Genomic DNA, 8417 nt, shown 5'->3' on the forward strand with positions numbered 1-8417 from the left:
CAAAAACATGTTTTCCCCATGCAATTTTCCTTAGGACCTTTAGCCAGGGTTACAGCCCGAACAGATGAACGGAATTATACCAAATTTAGCAAAAGGGTAGCGTTTGGTTCGCAGATCACGCTTTTTGTTAAATGGTGTAAATCCATTCAGTAGTTCCTTAGAAAATCAAAAGTAAAATCATAGATTAATCTATGGACAAAGTACCGTACACGTACGGAAAAAGTACCAAAAACCGTAAAATTACGAACATGAGCTGCATGCTGATTGGTTGTCAACTGTCTGTCAACACTCCAAACCAGGAAGTGTTGACAACCATCTTGTGCCTCGGTAGAACCAAGTCACAAGAAAACAGTAATTCAAAATTGAAAAATAAGAAAAGGGGGCAGGGTAGAAACATTCTGACCTCCTAGGCCTGCTCAGGGGGTCCCACATTGATCCTTGGGTCAAAACAATGTTTACAAAAATTGCGGAGTACGCATATGGTACACGTACGCTGTGAAAAAGAAAAAAACTCGAAGTCCGCTTTATTCTTAATTAGCCTCCGGGGGGCCAAATTCCGGTGGCAATTTTTCTCCATAATGGTGTGCCTATAAGGCCCCCCCGAACCCCAGGGACCGAAACCCCTGGGGCTTTATTTTGAAGTATGCAGGGGTGGCTCACGCATCCCTCGTAGCCCCGGGGACCGCCACCCCCCTGGGGCTTTTTTTATTTATTTTTAAAAAAAGTATGTGTGGGGGGCTCAAACCCCCCCATACACCCCGGGGACTGCCACCTCCCCGGGGCAGTGATATTTAAAATAGGGGGTCCTTGACAGACCCCCAGCCCCAGGGACCTCCACCCCCGGGGATTTTGAATGTTGGGAGGGGTCCACACGGCCCTCCTCCCGGACCCCTTGATGGCCCTGGGGACTGCCACCTCCCAGGGCCGGCTCTTGAAGGACGCAGTGTGCTGACTAGGTTGATGGTGTTTAAGTGTACCCAATTTGCAGTTCCTTAAACATTCAAACATTTAAGTTCTGCTAAATCTTTTCTGTGTTGGGCAATAAAGTGTTACCCCAGTGATTTTGTCATCCATGTATCTTTATAACTTTTTCTATTTTTGAACTCCACTTTATTTACAGTATCTTTCTACTTCTCATCACAATGAGTTCCACAGCGTAGCGTCCGTTGCAGTGTTCTTAGCCTTGTGGTTCTTTTGCTGACTTACCATTTTGTGTACAAGATCCGCCATATTTGTGCAGCGTTTCTTTGTGTATCTTTTGTGCAGCCCTCTTTTGTGTATCTTCTTTTGTATCTGACTATGGTTATTCAGTGCTTGATCCAGTGTCCTGAACATAGCAGTACATCTATAGACATGTAGTTTACTCCTTTCCATTCCCTCCCTCCACCCTAATTGACAACATAATGGGGGGAATGAAAGTTAGGTACTCCTGTTGTCATTTTTTTAAGCTTTCAACATAGTAGGTAGGACACGGGTTAAGAAACCCAGTCTTCATCACTCTTGGACCATCATGGGCCTTGTTGGCATCTCCTTTGCTATGTCTTCAGTATTAAATCTCTGCACTTGACAATAGTCCTCCTACAGTGTATTCTGTAATAGTCCAAGCACATACAATCCATAATTTATTCTGCCTTTGTCCACTCTGTGTGGTGGTACCTCCACCACATATTGCACATTATAGAACACCTTGAGTGTATCCGTCTTCAAAACGTCTCCACTTGCCATCGTACATGCAGACCTTGGACCACCCTTTTCATCCATTTTTGCATCCTGAGATGTAACCTCCTACCTCTGTTGTTCACTTTCTACTTTCCCCATTTAAATATTCAAATCTTCTTGGAAAGACATTACCAATCTTTATCATTGAAAAAATAACACGTTTTTGAAATCACTTTATATGTGAGCTCTGTATTCCATCCTAATACACAACATTCCAATGACATATTTGTGCCATTATGTAATGCGTTTGAGTTGCAGTGTTCTATCTTGTCTTGGTTTGTGTGTCATGACAATCAAATGTAAAATATTCCTGTATATCCTAAATAAAGCACTTAACACAACGCATAGTGACACTGTATTTATTGTAAATATTTTTAGAATATTTTCAAAATAATATACACTCAAGTATAAAATATTGTTGCTTCGTTTCCAAGATAAATATTTAATACATTTTATATGAATCACCACATATGCCGATATTACAGTAATAACATTGTAAAAATGTTTTCAATGTATCACATTTATTTTCTGTTACCACCTCAAACACTGATATTACTGTTAATAATTGTTTTAAATAGTTGCAATGTATCTAAAAATGTTTTATGAAAGCACCTCAGACACTGATATTACAATAAACAAGTTTCAAAAATAGTTTTAAGGTATAAAAATATTTTATGTGAGCTCCACAACCCTCGATATTACAGTAAAGAAGTTGTGAAAATAGTTGCAGGGTAGCTTAAAATATTGAATGTGAGGAGCACAAACACTGTAACAATAAACAACAGTAAACAAGTTGTGAAAATAGTTTGAATGTATCACAATAACCTAGTTCACTTCACTGTGAACATGTGTCTTTACTATTGACAGATTGTATATCTTACAGATGGAAAATGTCACTTACACAGTATGCATTTCTTTTTGGCATGTAGTGCTGTAGATTTAGATGCTTTCCATAGTCCTGCCATCTTGTGTTGTGTTCAGCAGGGGTAGTAGCTACAACTAAAAGGCTCTACAACGGGCCTTGACTTTGAATCAGAATATGAAATTCCAGAATATTTGATAACCCCAGCCAGGAAAGGCAGCAAGTGTGCAAATTTCCCACTGCCTCCAGCCGGGGTAGTTGTTACAACAAAAAGTCTTTATAATGGGCCTTGACATTGACTCAGGATATAAAATAGAAGAATAGTTGATAACCACAGCCACGAAAGGCAGTAAATAGGTGCGTGTATGTGTGGATTATGTGTTGATTGAGAATTAGATGAATAAGGTGAAAAACTTGAAAGACTTACAAGAAAAAGGCTTGATAAAGGGCCTTGACTTTGAATCAGAATATGAAATTGAACAATAATTGATAATCCCAGACAGGAAAAGCAGCAAGTGCGCAAATTTAACACTGCCTTCGGCCGGGGTAGTAGCTACAACAAAAAGGCTTGATAAAGGGCCTTGACGTTGATTCAGAATATGAAATTGAAAAATACTTGATAATCCCAGCCAAGAAAGACAGCAAGTAGGTGTGTGTATGTGTGGATGATGTGTTGATTGAGTGGAAGATAAAAAAGGTGCACAATAAGAAAGGCTGCAGATGTGCAAAGTACCCACTGCCTTTTAAGGGAAGTGGATCTTTGGATACCCAGCAAATTACACAGACTGTGTGTCAGATTCCGCAGTGGGAGCCTGAGAAAAGGCTAGCACATCTAAGCAAGCAATGCAGGTGCACTAAGTACACACACTGTGCGGTAGAAAGGACGCCAGAAAGGACGCAAGTGTGCACATAACCCACTGCCATTCACTGGTATTAGTTACAAAGAAGGCTCAATAAAGGGCCTGCAATTTGAATTTGAATTACTTGAAGAATAATTGATAACCCCAGCCAAGAAAGGCAGCAAGTGTGCAAATTTCCCACTGCCTTCGGCCGGGGTAGTAGCTACAACAAAAAGGCTCCCAGAAAGGGCCTTGACTTTGAATCAGATTATGAAATTCAAGAATAATTGATAAACCCAGCCACGAATGGGAGCAAGTGTGCTAATTTTTTACTGCCTTCGGCCGGAGAAGTTGTTACAACAAAAAGGCTTGATTAAGGACCTGCACTGTGAATAGGAATATGAAATAGAAGAATAGTTGATAACCATAGCCAAGAAAGGCAGCAAGTAGGTGTGTGTACGTGTGAATGATGTGTTGATTGAGGTGAAGATGATTAAGGTCAAAAATAAGAAAGGCTGCTAGTGTGCAAATTAACCACTGACTTCAGCCGGGGAAGTAGTCACAACAAAAAGGCTCGATAAAGGGCCTTGACTTTGAATCAGAATATGAAATTAAACAATAATTGATAACCCCAGCCAAGAAAAGCAGCAAGTGTGTAAATTTTCCACTGCCTTCGGTCGGGGTAGTAGCTACAACAAAAAGTCTTTATAATGGGCCTTGACATTGACTCAGGATATAAAATAGAAGAATAGTTGATAACCACAGCCAGGAAAGGCAGTAAATAGGTGTGTGTATGTGTGGATTATGTGTTGATTGAGAATTAGATGAATAAGGTGAAAAACGTGAAAGACTTACAAGAAAAAGGCTTGATAAAGGGCCTTGACTTTGAATCAGAATATGAAATTGAACAATAATTGATAATCCCAGACAGGAAAAGCAGCAAGTGCGCAAATTTAACGCTGCCTTCGGCCGGGGTAGTAGCTACAACAAAAAAGCTTGATAAAGGGCCTTGATGTTGATTCAGAATATGAAATTGAAAAATACTTGATAATCCCAGCCAAAAAAGACAGCAAGTAGGTGTGTGTATGTGTGGATGATGTGTTGATTGAGTGGAAGATAAAAAAGGTGCACAATAAGAAAGGCTGCAGATGCGCAAAGTACCCACTGCCTTGTAAGGGAAGTGGATCTTTGGATACCCAGCAAATTACACAGACTGTGTGTCAGATTCCGCAGTGGGAGCCTGAGAAAAGGCTAGCACATCTAAGCAAGCAAAGCAGGTGCACTAAGTACACACACTGTGCAGTAGAAAGGACGCCAGAAAGGACGCAAGTGTGCACATAACCCACTGCCATTCACGGGTATTAGTTACAAAGAAGGCTCAATAAAGGGCCTGCAATTTGAATTTGAATTACTTGAAGAATAATTGATAACCCCAGCCAAGAAAGGCAGAAAGTGTGCAAATTTCCCACTGCCTTCGGCCGGGGTAGTAGCTACAACAAAAAGGCTCCCAGAAAGGGCCTTGACTTTGAATCAGATTATGAAATTCAAGAATAATTGATAAACCCAGCCAAGAATGGGAGCAAGTGTGCTAATTTTTTACTGCCTTCGGCCGGAGAAGTTGTTACAACAAAAAGGCTTGATTAAGGACCTGCACTGTGAATAGGAATATGAAATAGAAGAATAGTTGATAACCATAGCCAAGAAAGGCAGCAAGTAGGTGTGTGTACGTGTGAATGATGTGTTGATTGAGGTGAAGATGATTAAGGTAAAAAATAAGAAAGGCTGCTAGTGTGCAAATTAACCACTGACTTCAGCCGGGGAAGTAGTCACAACAAAAAGGCTCGATAAAGGGCCTTGACTTTGAATCAGAATATGAAATTAAACAATAATTGATAACCCCAGCCAAGAAAAGCAGCAAGTGTGCAAATTTTCCACTGCCTTCGGTCGGGGTAGTAGCTACAACAAAAAGGCCTGATAAAGGGCCTTGACCTTAAATCACAATATGAAATTCACGAATAATTGAGAAACTCAGCCAAGAATAGGAGAAAGTGTGCACATTTTTTACTGCCTTTGGCCGGGGTAGTAGCTACAAAAAAAAGGCTTGATAAAAGGGACTTGATTTTGAATCAGAATATGATATTGAAGAATAATTGATAATCCCAGCCAAAAAAGGCAGTAAGTAGGTGTGTGTACGTGTGGATGATGTGTTGATTGAGTGGAAGATAAAAAAGGTGAAAAATAGGAAAGGCTGCAGACGCGCAAAGTACCCACTGCCTTGTAAGGGAAGTGGATCTTTGGATACCCAGCAAATTACAAAACGGTGCGTCAGATTCCGTTGGAGTCTGTAGTGAGAGCCTGGGAAACGGCTACCACATATAAGCAAGCAAAGAAAGTGCACTAAGTTCACACATTCTGAGGTAGAAAGGACACAAGTGTGCAAATTACCCACTGCCATTCATGGGTAGCAGTTACCAAGAAGGCTCAATAAAGGGCCTGCACTTTGAATTACTTGAAGAATAATTGATAACCCCAGCCAAGAAAGGCAAGAAGTGTGCAAATTTCTCACTGCCTTCGGCCGAGGTAGTAGCTACAACAAAAAGGCTCGATAAAGAGCCTTGACTTTGAATCAGAATATGAAATTCAAGAATAATTGATAACCCCAGCCAAAAAAGGCAGCAAGTGAGCAAATTTCTTACTGCCTTCGGCCGGGTTAGTTGTTGCATTAAAAAGGCTCGATAAAGTGCCTGCACTTTCAATAGGAATATGAAATAGAAGAATAGTTGATAACCATAGCCATAAAATGCTGAAAGTAGGTGTGTGTATGTGTGGATGATGTGTTGATTATTTGGAAGATAAAAAAGGTGAAAAATCGGAAAGGCTGCTGATGCGCAAAGTACCCACTGCCTTGTAAGCGAAGTGGATCTTTGGATACCCAGCACTTTAAACATACTGTGCGTTGGATTCCACAGTGGGAGCCTGAGAAACGGCTACCACATCTTAGCAAGCAATGCAAGTCCACTAAGTTCCCACTCTGGATGGTAGGGCTGAAAAATTACAACACCGGGCCCTTTTAAGGGTCTCTACTTTGAATTAGAATAATTGTTAGCAAAGGAATCCAAGAAAGTCAAAAGGAAGGTGTGTTTCAGCTAGTGGATGCAGAATAAGGTGAAAATTAGGAAAGGCAGCAGATGAGCAAATGACCCACTGCCTTGTAAAGGAAATGGGTGTTTGCTTTTCCAGTCCATTACAGACTGCGAGTTGGATTCCGCAGTGGGAGCCTGAGAAAAGGGTACCACATCTAAGGAGTTAAGCAAGTGCACAAAGTACACACACTGTGCGGTAGAAAGGATGCAAGAAAGAATGCAAGAAAGGACACAAGTGTGCATATTACTCACTGCCATTGGCCAGGGTAGTAGCTACAACAAAAAGGCTCCAGAAAGGGCATTGACTCTGAATCAGAATATGAAATTCGTGAATAATTGATAACCCCAGCCAAGAAATGGAGCAAAGTGTCCAAATTTCTTACTGCCTTCGGCCGGGGTAGTTGTTACAACAAAAAGGCTCGATAAAGGGCCTGTACTTTGAATAGGAATATGAAATAGAAGAATAGTATATAACGATAGCCGAGAAAGGCAGCAAGTAGGTGTGTGTACGTGTGGATGATGTGTTGATTGAGAGGAAGATGAATAATGTAAAAAAAAAGAAAGACTGCAAGTGTGCAAATTAACCTCTGCCTTCAGACGGGGATGTAGTTACAACAACAAGGCTTGATAAAGGGCCTTGACTTTGAATCAGAATATGAAATTGAACAATAATTGATAACCCCAGCCAAGAAAGGCAGAAAGTGCTCAAATTACCCACTGCCTTCGACTGGGGTAGTAGCTACCACGAAAAGGCTCGATAAAGGGCCTTGACTTTGACTCAGAATATGAGTTTGAAGAATAATTGATAATCCCAGCCAAAAAATGCAGCAAGTAGGTGTGTGTATGTGTGGATGATGTGTTGATTAAGTGGAAGATTAAAAACCTGAAAAATAAGAAAGGCTGCAGATGCTCAAAGTACCCACTGTCTTGTAAGGGAAGTGGATCTTTGGATACCCAACTCATGAATGAATGAATGAATGAAAATGAACTTATAACAGCGCGAATTGCTGCCCTGAGGCGTCCAAGCGCTAGAGGAAGCAGTTGGTAGGGTGGGTGAGGTTACAGACCGGAAGGGAAGGAGAACTGAGTTTTATTGAGGAGAATTGAACAGGTGTGTTTTTAGTTGTTTGCGGAAAGAGGCGAGGTCAGGTTGGATCTCAAATGAGAAGGGAGGGAGTTCCAGATCTTGGCGGCGTTGAAGGCAAACATCCTTCCACCCGATATTGTCCTTTTGATTCTAGGGACTGTTGCCATAAAAGCCTGGCTAGATCGCAGGTCTCTGCCTGGACGATACTGGCTTACTAGACTACGAGTAATTAGGGGTCCCGAGTCCCAGAAGGCCTGGTGAGCAATACACATTGCCTTAAAGGTGACTCTCTTACCAATGCAGGCTGGTCAGTGCCGCTCTAACTGGCAGTCTGCATGGGATCTGTAGCAGAGTGCGGGCAGCGCAGTTTTGTACCAGCTGTAGTCTCTTTAGTGTGCACTCTGGTGCACCCAAATAGAGGGCGTTGTTGGAGTCTAATCGTGACTGTATCAGGCCCTGTATGGCTATCTGCTTTGCCTCCATTGGGAGCAAAGGAAGAACTTTCTTCAGTGTCTGAGCAATCCAAAGCAGGTGGCTGAGAGCTTTGTGGCCTGGGTGTTAAGTGAAAGACTCCTGTCCAGCCATACCCCTAGGCTTTTGATGTTATCCTTCGGAGCCGGGGGGAGCCTAGACAGGTGGGCCATAGTGAGTTGAAGAAGGTGGGATCAGCCTGGCCCAGGAGCATAAGCTCTGTTTCGTCACCATTGAGCTTTAACGATGTCATCCAGGCCTTCACCTCCTCCAAGCATTTTGTTAAACAACCTGAA

The sequence above is a fragment of the Lissotriton vulgaris genome, unplaced genomic scaffold (genome assembly GCF_964263255.1).
Source record: "Lissotriton vulgaris unplaced genomic scaffold, aLisVul1.2 SCAFFOLD_4589, whole genome shotgun sequence".
In the NCBI taxonomy this organism is placed as follows: domain Eukaryota; kingdom Metazoa; phylum Chordata; class Amphibia; order Caudata; family Salamandridae; genus Lissotriton; species Lissotriton vulgaris.